At 45.7% G+C, this 15250-nt stretch overlaps 1 protein-coding gene and 1 long non-coding RNA gene across 9 annotated transcripts in view; one reads left to right on the top strand and one right to left on the bottom strand.

Annotated features, from left to right (window-relative positions):
* Positions 1-15250, bottom strand: part of cacna1c (calcium channel, voltage-dependent, L type, alpha 1C subunit) — a 160470-nt gene that overhangs the window by 133211 nt on the left and 12009 nt on the right. The window lies entirely within an intron of this gene.
* Positions 1-15250, top strand: part of LOC118292832 — a 36978-nt gene that overhangs the window by 12669 nt on the left and 9059 nt on the right. Inside the window, exons 3-5 of one of the 2 annotated variants that reach the window (XR_004787044.1) lie at positions 4505-4600; positions 5013-5075; positions 14387-14564. This is a non-coding gene — a long non-coding RNA (uncharacterized LOC118292832). Of the gene's footprint in view, positions 1-4504; positions 4601-5012; positions 5076-10364; positions 10855-14386; positions 14565-15250 lie in introns of those variants that run through there. The other variant, XR_004787047.2, reaches the window with a different exon arrangement.

The following is a 15250-nucleotide window of genomic DNA, read 5'->3' as shown; positions in this document are numbered from 1 at the left end:
TGCGTGCGTGCGTGTGTGTGTGTGTGTGTGTGTCTGAGTAATCTCACAGGAGCAGATACATGGACCCAGGGAGAAGTGGTGGTCTGAGGTAGACAGTGCACCAGGGAGCCATTAAATGAAGCACACGTGTGGTAATGTCTTTGTGTGTTTCGGAGCGACAGTGACACACACACGGTAGTCACACAGTCTCCGTGCTGTACAATCCTCCGAGTCATTCTTGTGTTTCGAGCCGTAAAAAGTGTCTGCACGCCTGTGATTAACTGTCAAGACTACAACGCAATAAAACGCTAATGAATGTACTCTCATAGTTCAGCTCAACCGTCTGACATCGCCACAGTCTCCGAGGGAGCGTTAGGTTTATGACTCAGGTCCGACCCGCCCCGTACATCCCCCATCAGGAGATGTGGGGCCATGAGAATAGAGGCAGGGGCTGCTGAGCACCTTTTCAATTTAAGTTGTGCAAAAGACGGAGACTCCACTTTCAGTTTGTTAAACTGTAAAAAAAAAAGAAAAGATGTTTAACTTGTGGGATCACCCCCAAACCCATCAGCATTGGATTAGCGATGTCGTGTTCGTACATGTAGACCGTAGAACAGTAGCACGTATGACAATTCCTCACAGACAGTTAGAAAGCATGAATCAGAGTAGACACACTCTCTTATAAAAGAAATTATGACTTTGAAATAATGTAAAACTTTGTGAAAGTCTTCATTGTGATCTGCATGTTTCCTTGATATCGTTCTGCTAAATGCATATGAGAATATTCTCTACAGTCAATTTAGATCTCATCTGACATGACTCTTGCTATATTAATAATATATAATAGATGCAGAGGAAAAAAACAGGCCTTTTTCAAAATATCATTAATGTTTTGTTCTTTATCAGCTGCCTGTGCACAAATCCTGACAACTTAGTGTAGACGCATGAAAAATCTCAAATGAAATTCTTCGACAAAGATTCGCAAAATGTTTGACAGACAAATATACAAAGCGTATTGTTGGGTTGTTGTTTTGTTTTTCTGTTTTCAAATTTATAGTTCTGAAACTCAGTGGGTGCTGGGTTTATACCTCAGCCCCTCCCTGCTCTTTATACCACCACCCATGTCGGGGCCTCGGTAACAGAAGAAGAAATCAAACATCGCTTTGATGAGAGTTTGGCTGCAGTGAGTGAAAAAGGCCCAGTGTGTGTGTGTGTGTGTGTGTGTGTTTATGGATATAAATACATCAGAAAGCGCTCAAGTGGAGAACAAAGGGCACTCTCTGCAACACAAACGCCACACACACTCGTATTCACACAGATAGCTGGTAGAAATTATAAAAAAAAATATAGGGATGGTGAGAAGGATTAGGGATGAGGAGCGAGGGGAAGGAAGGACAGGAGAGGAGAGGGGGACATATGTTGAGTGGGTGGAAAAGCAGGGAAGGGGGTACGACTGGCAAAAATCACACGCACACACGCAAGTCTCCTTGCCATCTGCAGCGCTTGTTACCTTGCCAGTCGTTCCATCCTTTCCTTTGACCCCTTATTCCTCTGTCCTGCACTTCCCTGCTTGTCTACATCATCGCTTGTGTGCCTGTGTGTGATCATATTGTATGTACACAAGGCAGTTCATCTGTTTTTTTGCATGCATGCCTGCGTGTCTGCGCGCGTGTGTGTATGCGTGCGTGCCTGCGTGTGTGTGTGTGTGTGTGTGCGCGAGCGCGTGTGTGTTTCTCCTCAGTGTGCAGGGACCTCTAATGGCTACCATGAGCTAATGAGCTCCATTTAAATCCGTCCCCTCTGATCCTTCCTCTCGCCCAGTTTCTCTGCCCCTGGGGCCGTTCCCTGCGCTGGCCTGGAAACTGCAGCGCGTCAGCGGCCATTTTGGCTGATTAGGAACAAGCTGCTGAACCAACATGCATGTCACACTGGATCAGTATGAGACTGATGAATGGCTGGTGTACTGAGAGTGTGTTTATGTATGTGTTCAAGCGTATGACTATTTGTGTGTGTAGTGTTGGTGTGTGTAGTGTGTGTGTGTGTGTGTGTGTGTGTGTGTGTGTGTGTCCATGAGGCTTCACTAGCTTATGGATGAGTCATCCTCGAGCACTCCTGTAGCCTCGCACATCTAACTTCCCCCTTTCCTCTCTTTCTCTCATTCTCTCCTTATCTGCATTTCACCTCTCCTCGTTTTTTGTATCTCCCTTTGTGTCACACTTCTTGTGTCACAATTTTTTTTTTTACACAGATGCAGCAGTAAAACCCAATCACACTGTGTAATTGAAGTGTTGGGTTGTGATCATGTGTTTGCTGGTGTCTTTTATGTCCATTTTACAGGGTAGAAACTTTGCCTCAAGCAAACACACACGCCGATAGAAACACACATGCATGAAACGACGTGATGTGAGTCCTCACATCTGATTTATCAGTTTTACAACAAAGGGTATAATAGTTCTCTTTCACCTAAAGGGATAGTTCACATGAATCTATCCCTTTAGGTGATTTGATCCCGTTTTCAAAACAGCACACTGTACATACTCAAATTGTGCTGTTTGCTCAAAAGTCTACATGCAAAATGAAGTAACGGGACCTAAAGAGAAAACACTGCGACACAACTGACTCAAGCCAGCAGAGGAAAAAAAACACAACATCATAACGAAGTAATTAATTGTTTAAGGTGCTGTGTGTTTATGACTTTACATCCTACAGTCAATTTACTGTGAGTGTGTAGGAAAAAAGAGACAAATTAATTTAAAGAAAAAAAGAATTACTCAGACACTGACCACATAATCACAATCACACACACACACACGCACACACACACACACACACATACACACATACAAACACATACACTGGGTCCATTCCTCTAGAATGGTGTATGCGCAGCCTTGTGAAATCAGTTTGGGGTGAGCAGATCATCTTGGTATGAAAAGAGTCTCTTTGGAGCAGTTTCAACAGACAGAGTTAAGGGCCAAAGCAAAATACCCCCTGCCTGAAGGTGTGTGCGTGTGTGTGTGGGGGGGGGGGGGGGGGTTAGGGTGTGTGGGTGTGTGTCTGTGTCTTAAGAATTTCATGGTATTCTGAGAAGGAAGAAAACCACAATGTGTCAGTATGAGCCGAGTGTGTGTGTGTGTGTGTGTGGGTGGGGGGGGGGGGGGGGGGGGGGGGAGGGGGGGGGGGGGGAATCTTGGAGGTCCAGAGGTTTGATGTATCAATAAACAACAAGTGACTTTTCATTTACCGCTCATGTGCAAGGCTTGATTGTAACACACACACACACACACACACACACACACACACACACACACACAGAACAATTGTACCTCATGGCTGCCAGTACTTCTGAGTCATAAAGCTATTAGATGGCTGGCCATGAACAGACCTCTTTCTCTCCTGCATTCCTTCTTTCATAACCAAAGGATCTCATTGTAAACATTTAGACTGAAGTGCCATCAGCTAAGTCATCACACACACACACACACACACACACACACACACACACACACACACGCTTTCTTCACTTTGCGTGGACGCCTATGTGTGTGTTTAAAGTTTATACAACTCTCTGCTTTTGTGTTCTTTCTTCCCTTCTTCTTGACCAGATTTACCTCTGTTTAAGCAATAGGAAAATTGATAACACACACACACACACACACACACACACACACACGGGCTGAAGTGTTTCCCAGAGGCATTCCTCAGCTTAAGCAGTAACAGTATGACGAGTTGCGTTTCCACTGGAATTTGACACTTCCAGTTGGAATGATTTGGAATACTGGGAAGCCATGTGGCATTTTTAGCTGGAAGTTTTCCCGGACTGAGAGGAGAGGGAAGGGAGGAAGGGAGAGCAAGAGGAGGGAAATCAGGGAAAACGACAGACTACTGTTGATACTAATGGTTGAAGAAGAGAAGAGAAGAAAAAAGAAGAGAAGAGGAGATTTTCCGTTACTTGATGAGATCAAATCTGCTCAATAGAAATGAAATAAACCAAAATTGATAGCAATGATTCAGTAGAATGCTCGAGCGCATAAAAGAGAGTATAAAGCTTGCTGTATCCAAGAGCCCAGACTGAAGCATTGCATAAGTCTTCTTATTTTACGACATAATGGCCTTTCCATTCAGGATACTTTCTCTCCTCTGTAGAGGAAAAAACACTCTGATATCGGTGTTTGTTGTCCTCCCGTGCAGCATTTACCTGCCCTGTCTCGCCTTGTGCGGAGGGTTCAGCGCATCGAGTGTGTTGGGATGGAGGACATGAGCTTGGTCCGTGTCCGCCTGGCGGTCAACCTACCACCGGTTCTGTCACTGCACATCAGGGAGTTGATGGAAGAGCTCATGCGCCAGAAAAGTTTAGGAATTACAGCGGGGCCTTCAATGAGAGTTTCAACAGAAAAAAAAACGAAAGGCTACAGAAGAGATCCCCTCGTCCACTAAATCAGCGCGTGGTCACCACCATCATTATGTAACACACACACGGTGCTTAACCACCTCTGACCTCTAAACCCCAGCCTTCTCTCCCCAGATCAATAATGATGAATTGACAATGACCTATATGGTGCTGGAGGAAAGGTCTGCAACCAACGGAGTCGTCCTCTGCTTGCCATTCAAGAGAATACAGGTTGGCTTCACAGTCTAAATTTGTGCATTTCATCCTGTCAATGTTTGGAAGTTATATACTGTATTTTGAATAACAGCCTTTGCAGGCCATCATGTACAGTCTGTCATGAATGTCTTTGTGAAAGCCATTTTAAAAGTCATCTCCTTCAGCACGTTTAAAACTGCACCCATTCCGCTGCGAGACAGTTGGCATCCGCTAAAGAGTCATACCGCTGCATATCTTAATTTGGGGGGAAAATGATATGCATCATTTGCTTTAGACAGAGTCCAAGTTAATTCAATGTCGGCCTTTGTCCTGCGGCCGAACTCCTGGCCGGACCTCTCGTAAGGTCACTCTTGACGTGCCACCGGCGAGAAAATAAATAATGAGCTTTGCTGCTCGGAGTTATCGATAATTTGTAGTGGCTTCACAGGGTGATTCACCAAATTGGACGGCAGCAGCGGAGTGATGGAGAGAACAAGAGAAAGACACACAGGTAGGAGCCGAGAACAAACAGACAGATTGGGTGAAGAACAAGCGGAAGAGCGACAGGGAGACAGAAAGACTGTAAAAGAGAGACTAAGTTTAGCTCTCCCCCGAGGACTCCTCTCAGGTTCCTCTGCTCTTTTCATCGTCCTCCCCTCCTCTCCTCTCGTTCTCCTCCTCACCTCCTCCTCTTTTCGATCCATCACAAAATAATTAACTTGCTATAAGTGAAATTAATTCCACTAATTGGGTTTAAAAGGTATTTTTGGACACTGCTGGAAAAAAGAAGGGTGAGGAGAGACAGTGAGAGAGAGCGAGTGTGTGTGTGTGTGTGTGTGTGTGTGTGTTAGGAGAAGACGGTTCTTGTTCACCCAATCATGTCACAGCAGGGAGGATGTGACCTCACCAGGCAGGAAGTGAACCGGTTGAACTCTCTGACAGGATGTACAATCTACAAACAATCTGTTTGTTTGTTTTTGTCCATGTTCCTTTTTTTCCTCGCTCTAGATGTGTTTTTCTATCCTTTACCTCTATGTTGACTGTTTGTCTGCTTCTTTTTTAGTCCCTTCTATGTGTCCTTTGCACTGCTGTTAAGACGGTTTTCTCTCCAACAACGCTTTGCACTGCATTGTACTGGATTTGTAGTGAGGTGCATACATCTTTAAGTATCCTGGGTCTGATGGGAAGAAAAAGGATGTCTCAGTTTTGAGATGATCCTCGAGTGAATAAGGGAGAGAAGATGACAGAGCAGGCTTTTCAAGTGGTTTCAAAGCTAAGGTAAAATGCAAACGGGCTGAGACCAATATTTTGATCTCATTTTTGCTTTCTTATTTGACAGCTTACTGATGCATTAAAGACGAAAAATGGGAACACATGCAAAGCAGACTATCCTGAAAATGACAAGCAGACCAATCAGAACGCAGGAATATGATACTTGTGATGTGCGAAGGTATAAAATCCTGGCATTGGTATGGAGTCAGTAAAATGTGTCATTGCTGTTTAGCACAATGACTTCCCTTGGGCTTCAAACCTATCAACATTTAGCCCGTGCTCATATCCACGATGACTTACAATGAGTGAGCGGGAAGGCTGCGAGACTGCTCATATAGTCAACTTGCCAACACCAGATACACATAAAGCATCTACTATTCAAACAGAACAAGCACAGCAGAAGCAGAAAATTAGAAAACTTGCGGTCACAACTTATTGTGATTTAAGTTACGGAACAAAGACCACCACATGCTCTAAAGCAGTGTCCTGTTAGTTTCCTCGCCTTTCAGTCTGTCATGTCACTTTGACCAATATGACACAGAAAAACATGTTGCTTAATTTATAAGCCACACAATGAAATGAATCCCAGAAAAAAAATTTTGGCACAGTATATTTAAAAGCTCATTAGACAGCGACACATTGCACCGCAGCTTGTAATTCGGTCACACAGGACTGACTCGGCTTCAGGACTCCATTCGCCTCCATCTTCACGATTGCGAGAGCAACAGAATTGGACAATTCACGTTTGTCAGGGAATTTTGGTGACTTAATTCACCCAACTTTTTTCGTCTCCTAGTTGCGGAGCAGTGTTCGGAAAAACGACCTGCCAAAAGTGCGTCCTTGTAAGCGTTTGACTGACGAGTGGCGTGAGACGCCGGAGGACGGCGCATTACGTTGTGGCTGAACATGATCTATCGTCAACTCTTTCACCTGAAGGCGCTCTCTGCGCGCGTGGAGCTATAAACCAGTGAGGGAAGGTCTCGTCGCCCGACTACGTCCTGCATGTGGGGCGAGTGCTTTTGTCCTCAACGATCAGATGTGACTTCGGAATTTCAAATGCATCCAGCTGCCCTGCCGCCCGGGTATGACTGTAAATGTGTTCTTTGACAACCGTCCAAACATAACGTGCGGCCTCAGTTGTCAATATTCTGGTACTTTAGCCTTTCCTGTATTTTGGCACTGAGGAAACAGGGAGATGGGCTTGTGGTTGTTTTTTTCTTCTCTTGGTGAGCAGGTCCTGCTGGTTGACAGACCTTATTCAAGGAGGAAGGAGAGACAGTGCCAACCTCCTCTGCGTCTTTGCACACACGTCGCACCTTGCCCTCTTATAAAATGACTCTCCGGGCTCATTATACCCTCTCGATACGCTTTCCCTGTCTCAAAGCTCCCGGCCTGTCCCTCCGTCCGATTCAGTGCAACATATGCTGCCGCTGCCCTCACACACGGAGACTAATTACAGGAGGAGGAGAAAGGAGGGAGAACAACAGAGAGAGAGAGAGAGAGAGAGTCAGTCAGGGCGAGAGAGAGGGGGAGAGGGGCAAGAGGTCCTTGGGGTGAATTATTCATCTTATACTGACACCTGAAGGCAATCTACCTCTCTGTGAGTCACCACGTTAAAGAGAGAGAGAGAGAGAAAGTAAATCGTGTGAGTCAGACCTGCCCAGGAGGATATTAACACCTGTGTGTGTGTGTGTGTGTGTCTGTGTGTGTCTGTGTGTGTGTGTGCCCTGCAGCCTGTTGTCCCCTAAGCTGATCATGTGCTGCCTTCATACGGAGACCATCTAAAGTATAACCTGTGGCTGTCACTCACACACACTACACATACACACACACACGCGCACACACACACACACACACACACACAGAGTCAGTAATAAGCTGGGTCAGCGCAGCACAGAGTAAATCTTACTCACGCTGAGCCACAGCCGTAAGCAGAGCTAGCATTAACCAGCAGGGAATAAAAACAAACACACACACACACACACATTGCACACAGACACACACAGGACACAAGCACACGTGATGAATACACACACACACACACACACACACAGCACATCCGTGTCCTCGCACCACACACGCATGCCATCTTTCCATTAGCTGTCGTTGAATGAATAACTGCCATCATCCTCTCGTCCTGTTATGCCCTGTAATCTGTCTCCACTCTCCAACACCTCTAACTGTCGACTGGCTCGCCGATACTCATCGGCATCAGGCCCGATGCCAGCTGAATTATTAAACACACACACATTTTTTTTTGAATTTTTACATCCCAAAGTTCAGAGCTGCGGAGCATAAGACAAAGAAAATCCACTCGGTTGTGTTTTTGAGGCGGTTGATTGTCGTAAAGTAACTTGTAGTATCAATGTCTTGCTCAAGGACACTGCGGCCTGTCACACAGCAGTCGATGGACATGTGAGCTGATGCCTTTTACTTTTACTACGAAGTCGTGATGCAGGCTTTTACTTTGTCTTTCAAATAATGATGCAGCACACGCTTGATTGTGATCAGTGGGCCATTTTTTAAAAAGCAAAAGAGAGAGGGGGGAGATTTTAATCACATTATGAACCAAAAACTTTTTAAAAAACTGACACAAACTTTGAGACAAAGATTCGATGCAGTGTCTTGCTGAGAGGCTGAAAAAAAGACAAGACGCTGTTTCATGTCTTTGTTTGTCTTTTCCCTTCTTTATATGCGTTCCACTTTCCCTGGCACTGAGCTTGACTTCTTACTGAAATTAACCAGGCAGCCCAAAAATAATCCTCCACGAGAGAGAGAGAGAGAGAGAGAGAGTGTGAGACGAGAGCAAACGATGACATGGATGAAGAGGAAAAGGAAAAAGAAAAGCAATCGATGGACAGGAAGATGAAGAGGAAACAAAAATCAAAGATGCGCAGCAGTGACAGACGCTGTCCTGTGCTTGAATTTATCAGCATTTCTGTTTCCAGTTAATGCAGCTTTTAAAATACACTGTCAGCTGATACACAGTCAGAAGACAAGATAGGGTCCAATGATGTATTCTGTCAGTTCAAGCTATGTTACTGCACTTTGACATGCAGATGTTTGGAGCTGGGGTTTGAACCACCAACCCTTCCAGTTGTTTGGACGACCTGAGCCACAACCAGCACAGCTCAAAGTACTTTCCCCCCCAGGGTGTCTGAGCTCCCCCTCGGGGACAGGGTGAAGACCTCTGACACCCGCAAGAGGCTTGGCGTGGAGAATCTGCACTTCTATTTTTCTACCTGAAGCACTTGAGATATTTGATGACTTCCGGATGCCTCTGTGGACGATCGCAGGCCAGTGACATATCCTCTGTGGCCTGGGAAGGCCTCAGGATCCCCCAGGAAGGGCAGGGAGCAGGACGATGTGGGGCTACTTTTCCCTGATGCGCAGCACTATGGGACTATACTATAAGACTGATTATTTAGTTGGTTCTATTATTGCAAAGAGAGTGCAGTTGGAACCTGCACTCTGAATCTAGTGCACTGAATACTCTCAGGGGAGACATGGAGACATTTACCAAAAAAATATTAGTTGGAGAAATCACAAAGAAATCCATCAAAAGTGTTTTCTCACGTCTTGTTTTCAAAAAGCAAGCAGCAGAAATCGACCCGTTCAAATGAGGGTCCCATTGTTTTGTGTTGACACAAAAGTGAAACCGGAGAATACACCCCCCCCCCCCCCCCCCCCCCCCCCCCTCCTCCCCCCCCCCCCCCCCCCCCCCACACACACACACACACACACACACACACACACAGACCTTCTCAGGTGAACGATGCACAGCTGAATGTCACCTTGATGTACGAGCAGGCTGGCTGTACTGATTTGTAATGCACGGCTAGGTTTGCCTGCATGGCCACTTTCTATTAGCCCACTACAAATTACATCCACTTTTGCTTAATAATGTATTCAGTGCAAGCACAAGCGTACACACACACACACAAGCGTACACACAGACACACAAAAACACACGCACATCACTTCATATATAATACCTATAATGTAAACCTGTATATAAGGGTCACATTCACAGTCACATCCAGAAGAAGCCAGCGTGCAAACACTTACATAAGCACATGAACAAATACACACACACACACACACACTCACGCACGACACCCATATTGTTCGGTTACAATCGAAACAGAATTTTCTCATAATTAATGGATTAATCAAGGGGTAATGAATGTGGAGTGGCTCCACACGGTGCTGATTAACACATGATCGAGGCGCGCGGGGGGAAACTCTGCGTCTAACCATTGTAAATACTACAGCGGCAGTCAAGGTAGAAGCCTCCATGTTTGACTCCTGAGGTGCAGCTGGATGAGTGACAGTGTGATTGAGCACATGTGTGTCTGCATGCGGGGGCAAGATGAACGGTGACACTGTCACACAGAAAGAGAGAGAGTAAGTGTCTTCTGGCTTCCGCTTTCTCTTAATCAAGTGACGCTGTGTGTGTGTGTGTGTGTGTGTGTGTGTATGTGTGCTTATGTGTGGCTAATCACAGTGACTTTCTCTTCCCAATTAGGGCTTTAATCCATCAACTGGCTGTTGCTATGGTGTTTCTCTTTCTACCCAATCAAAGCGAGGCAAGAGAGCACGCCCAGGGTGGAGGAACCCATCGCAACTTCAACTGTAGCCTCTGAGTGGACGGACAACAACACACTGTCCTGGTTACACAGGCCTCCAAACGCAGCGGCCTACAAATTCCCACTAACACTGTTAAAATTGCAGTAGCTGGACCTGGAATACATGCACATTTGAACAAATTACTCATTTGGAAAATTCCCTTCAAAACATTTCTTCACTACATGAGACACTTTATTAAAATATCAACAAGCTTTTCAAAATGTTAACTGCGCAGTTTTAATTGTTTGTTCATACTTGACTCAACTTGAAACATTTAGTTGCATTCTCTGGCTTTTCTGTCATTTTCATGGCTTTTATCTAAGCAGACAGGTCATTTAGCAGAAACTTCCGATTTACTACGACTTTACTAGCACAGCTGCTCACGCCGGTCCCAGGAGAGAGCAGCATGGGGGAAGCTGCATATGTTTGTGTGTGTACACAGGGACTCGATGTCCGTGGACAGTAAATGGTGGGACCGGTTCTCACCAGACGTCTGCCTGTTTGACTGTGTATCTCACAAGTCTCTGGTCTCCGTGTATATGTGTATGTGTGTGTTTGGACGGAGAATGTTGATGCAATTTGAAATTGTTCCCATAGTAACATATACCATATAATACTGTATCAAGGGGTGGAAAATTATCCGCACACTGCGATGTCACTTATCTGGCTGCTGCTGAGGCGAATGGTGATGTATCCCATGTACACACACGTCGGACACAACATCTGCCGCATCTGGCCAAATCTTCACTCTAAGATCATGAACGATGATCGGTTGTAGAATCATAACATTAACTACACACAATTTCCTGTCACTCCGGTGCTGCACGGTGACGCTCAGTCGGATGCTACAATGAGGAAATGTTCCGATAATTTTAATCTAGGGTGATGAGATATCTGTAATTTTTTTTCTTCGGCAAACATTCCAAAATTCTGTCTTTGTGTGCACTTCCATAAAATGTTTCTCCAGGCTCCTTGGACCTCAAACATGCCCACAGATGTGGTCACGTGTGGGCACGGTTTCCACAAACCGTGCAACAAGAAACACACGACAATGCTCTCGAAATGTGTGGCATGGGAGCCTCCCCATGTGAAGCTCAACACTAGAGAAGGAAGCGGAGAACGTGACGGTTGGATGGACGATCACTAAATGGGGGAGTTGAAAGCGGAGGGCCATAAATAAAAGAGAGAGAGTCGGAAGCAGGGACAGACACATACAGTGTGTACCAGGTGTCCTGACCTTGTCTTGTTTGACAGTAAACAGTCAAGATGGAATACGGCTGTCTTCACCGAGGCTGACAACTCATTAAAGAAAGTCAACCGTGAGCACAAAATGAATGCAGACCAGATTTAACCAGAGGGAAACATTGGACAAAGTACCTTTTTTTTTTCTTTTTTTTTTCCCCAAATAGGAAAAGAATGATTTTGCAAAAAAACCCCAATTACACGCAAGCATAAGAGCTCAGACATCTTTCACCAGTCCTCCATCAGCTCACTGTGGCACGGGAAAGTACTGCACCACTTCTTTCCCCCACAATGATCACGACGCCGTAGCTGGGCTCAGACAATACAGACGGCAGCAGCAGCAGCAGCAGACTGTCGGCGTGAAAGAACAGAGCCGAGTCGCCTGTCTCCCTCCCTCCTAGCTGTCTAACTTTCATAAGTGGATTTATCATTCCCAGGCCCTGACCTGTCCTCCCCGAACAGGACAGCCCTCCCTCCACCGAGCCCTGCAGATTACTGCTGAACCTGACCATGAAAAGTCTGTGATTTTTATGGTATGGCTCTCAGGAAGCCGACTTTGACTGTGACCTCTGCTTACAGTTATCGATACCCTTGGTTTTTTGATTCGCCAACATGATCAATTACACGGCGTATTAGGTCTGAAATGTTGCCTTAATGAGATATTAAGTCATCTGTAGAAGAACATTGGCTCTGTTGTTGGTGTTTGTTTTCCTGTGTTCCTCTTCACGTGCCCGCAGCGCGCCAACTGAACGCTGCTCTCAGCTGTCCAGACATTTCACACGTTATTTAAGCAGTGCAGCGGTGTCATCATGGCGTCCTTCACTTCTGTTCTATTCTCCAATGCCCAAATGCGTGATAATCCGTTTCACACATGCTGCCACCTTCCCTACGTTCCTGTCCACTTTCATTTTCTCCCTCTTCCCGTCCGTCGTCGTTTCCTCCCCCCAACCCCCCCTTCCCTCGGCCTCTCGCTGCCCTCCATTTCTTCGTCTTGCCACTTTGGCCACCGCTGTGCTGTCCGTGTTTCTTTCCAACGCTGTCTAAGGCACCGTCATGTTCCAATAAATGCTCTGTGTGTGTGTGTGTGTGTGTGTGTGTGTGTGTGTGTGAGTGTCGTAGTGTGTCACAGGCAGTTGTAGGAAGCTGGGGTGATTAACTCTGATAGCCACCAGATGCCTGACTTAGAGGTACAGTCACAGTCACACACACAGTTCGCAGGACAGGCCCAGGCAGCAGAGCAGCACAGAGACACAGCGAGCGACGACGGCAGCTGAACGAAAAGCTAAAGACACATAAATCGACACACAAAGACGACACAGAGTGAGCGGTGAGGAAGAAAAGAGGTCCAGCATGTGTTTACAGTACAGCACGTTTGGTTTACTGTGTGTGCAGCCAGTGCTGCAGAGCGCTGATTTTGTCCTTTGAAAAATGAGACGTGCTGTGTTTTCCACCTGAGCTTGATTTTTGGAGAGCAAACAACGCATGGGTGAGGGTCGACGACTGTCACGTCCCTGCACGATGGCTGTGATGTGACCTCAGATCAAAGCTTTGATTGGCCAGATGCCGCAGATGTTGCTCCCTCTATGGTGATTGTGCATGTGTGTGTGTGTGTGTGTGTGTGTGAGAGAGAGAGAGAGAGAGAGAGAGAGAGAGAGAGAGGGGGGAAGTAAAGAGATTATAATGCAGACATTCATTTGCCTTACCAGAGTGTAATGGTTATGTGACTGTGTTTTAAAGATATGCATATGTGAGTGCTTCCACGTGTGTGTTCGTTGTGTGTCAGTCAGGCCGATCAGATTGGGCGGTCAACAAGCAGCTGTCTTAGACTGTGAGACCAACTGAACTGCAAAGCATCAAGCCGCTGGTGTTTCGCACGTTTGTTAACCAGAAAAATCACGCCAAAGAATGACTACATGTGACTCTACTTGTACATATGACTATACTTGTAGATATATCCTTGACTTGTGTTTATCAGTGAAATCCCTAAAGTGTAGTTTATATGAAAGCACAACAGTGCAAGATTTTCAGCTCAGTAAATTACTTAATATTCACAGCAATGGCTAATTTGTGGATGTCCTTGTATCACTGGCTGAAGGTTGGGTGGCACATCCATCAAATTGAGTCAAGCACAATCTAAATCTGGAGCCATTTAAATAATTTAGGGCAGCGTTTAAAACATGGGTCAGGGCCTCGACTGCTTGACTCTGACAGGTCCTCCATATGTCAAAAATACTAGTAAATTTGCTTTGACCAGCAGCTTGATTAAGGTCGCTCTCTTCAACTGTTGGTTCCCAAGATTTTACAAATCCATCCCAACTGCCAATTTTGGCTGATGAAGAAAAGAGCATTTCCTTATGCAGGTCTTGCAAACTGTCACAGATTGGGGTTTTATTGAGAAAATCAATATTTGTCTTTATCACTGCAAGTGTTCCTCGCTGATCAGCAGTGAACAGGGCTTCCATTCGTGGCCTGGTCCTCCTCAACGCGCCACACTTGTTGCAGCTCATCACAAACGATGTGCTTGTTTTAATGAGGCTGACCCCATACAGCGAAAGTCAACCATATTTAGGCATACTCAATTTCAGATCCCACGGTGAGAGGGTGCTTCAAAGACCATTACCCCAACGATGTAACATTTTCCAAATGTATAATAGATTTTTTTTCTTCCTCCTGTTTCAGGTCCCGATGCACCTTAGGAAAACACGTTAGGAACCGTTCTACCAAGTTCTTCAACATCTGTGCTCTAATCAACTGCAGCACTGCGACATTAACCTCCTGCATCATCCCCACTCGACTACCTGCTGTCACGCTGAGCAGTTAGCACGGGTTATTTTTATCCTTTGCATAAGCTAATGAGGTAAATGAGCATTTATTACGCCGCTGAGACACTGGGTTTTTCTTGGCATGGGGGGGGGCAAAGTTAAATTTGACATCCGACTTTCCACCAACACGAACATGAAAGGTCCCTCATGGGAAAATGCAGGATCAAGTGATTGACAGGAGCAGCTAAAGGCTTCATTTAACTTATTTTCAGTAGCTCCGCTACAAATACAGCTCTGATAACAGTGGAGAGGTGGACTCAGCTGGCTTAGAAAGTCGATCACAGTAAAAGGGGAAAATGGAGCAAGTCTTGTTAAACACTGCTCTTTGTAACTACACCTTTGCTCTGTGTTGTGCATGTAATCACATTTTTCACACAAAGAAGTAGGGTGCCACTCAGAATGAAAACAATGGTCAAATTAAAGCTGTTAATGGGTTTGCGGGTTAAAAAGGACTTCCGCCACTTACTTCTCAATCACGGTGTTGTTGTAGCACTCACTAAAAGACACCAAGGGTCGTGTGTAAGGAAAACCAGTGGGCCGAGGAGTGCAACGCGGCTCCCCGTGTCAGTGTTAATATCCCGACACTGGTAATTGGCAAAGAATATTGATAGAGAGGAAAATAGCCCGTAGCAGATCTCTGCTTCATTAGTGAAGGAGTTTAGGGGGAAGAAAACAGGAGAGTTGGGAGCAATGGGATGGAAGAGTGGAAAGGAAGGAGCGG

This window comes from Scophthalmus maximus, chromosome 12 (genome assembly GCF_022379125.1).
Source record: "Scophthalmus maximus strain ysfricsl-2021 chromosome 12, ASM2237912v1, whole genome shotgun sequence".
NCBI lineage: Eukaryota > Metazoa > Chordata > Actinopteri > Pleuronectiformes > Scophthalmidae > Scophthalmus > Scophthalmus maximus.
This window is presented reverse-complemented; position numbering and strand designations above follow the sequence as displayed.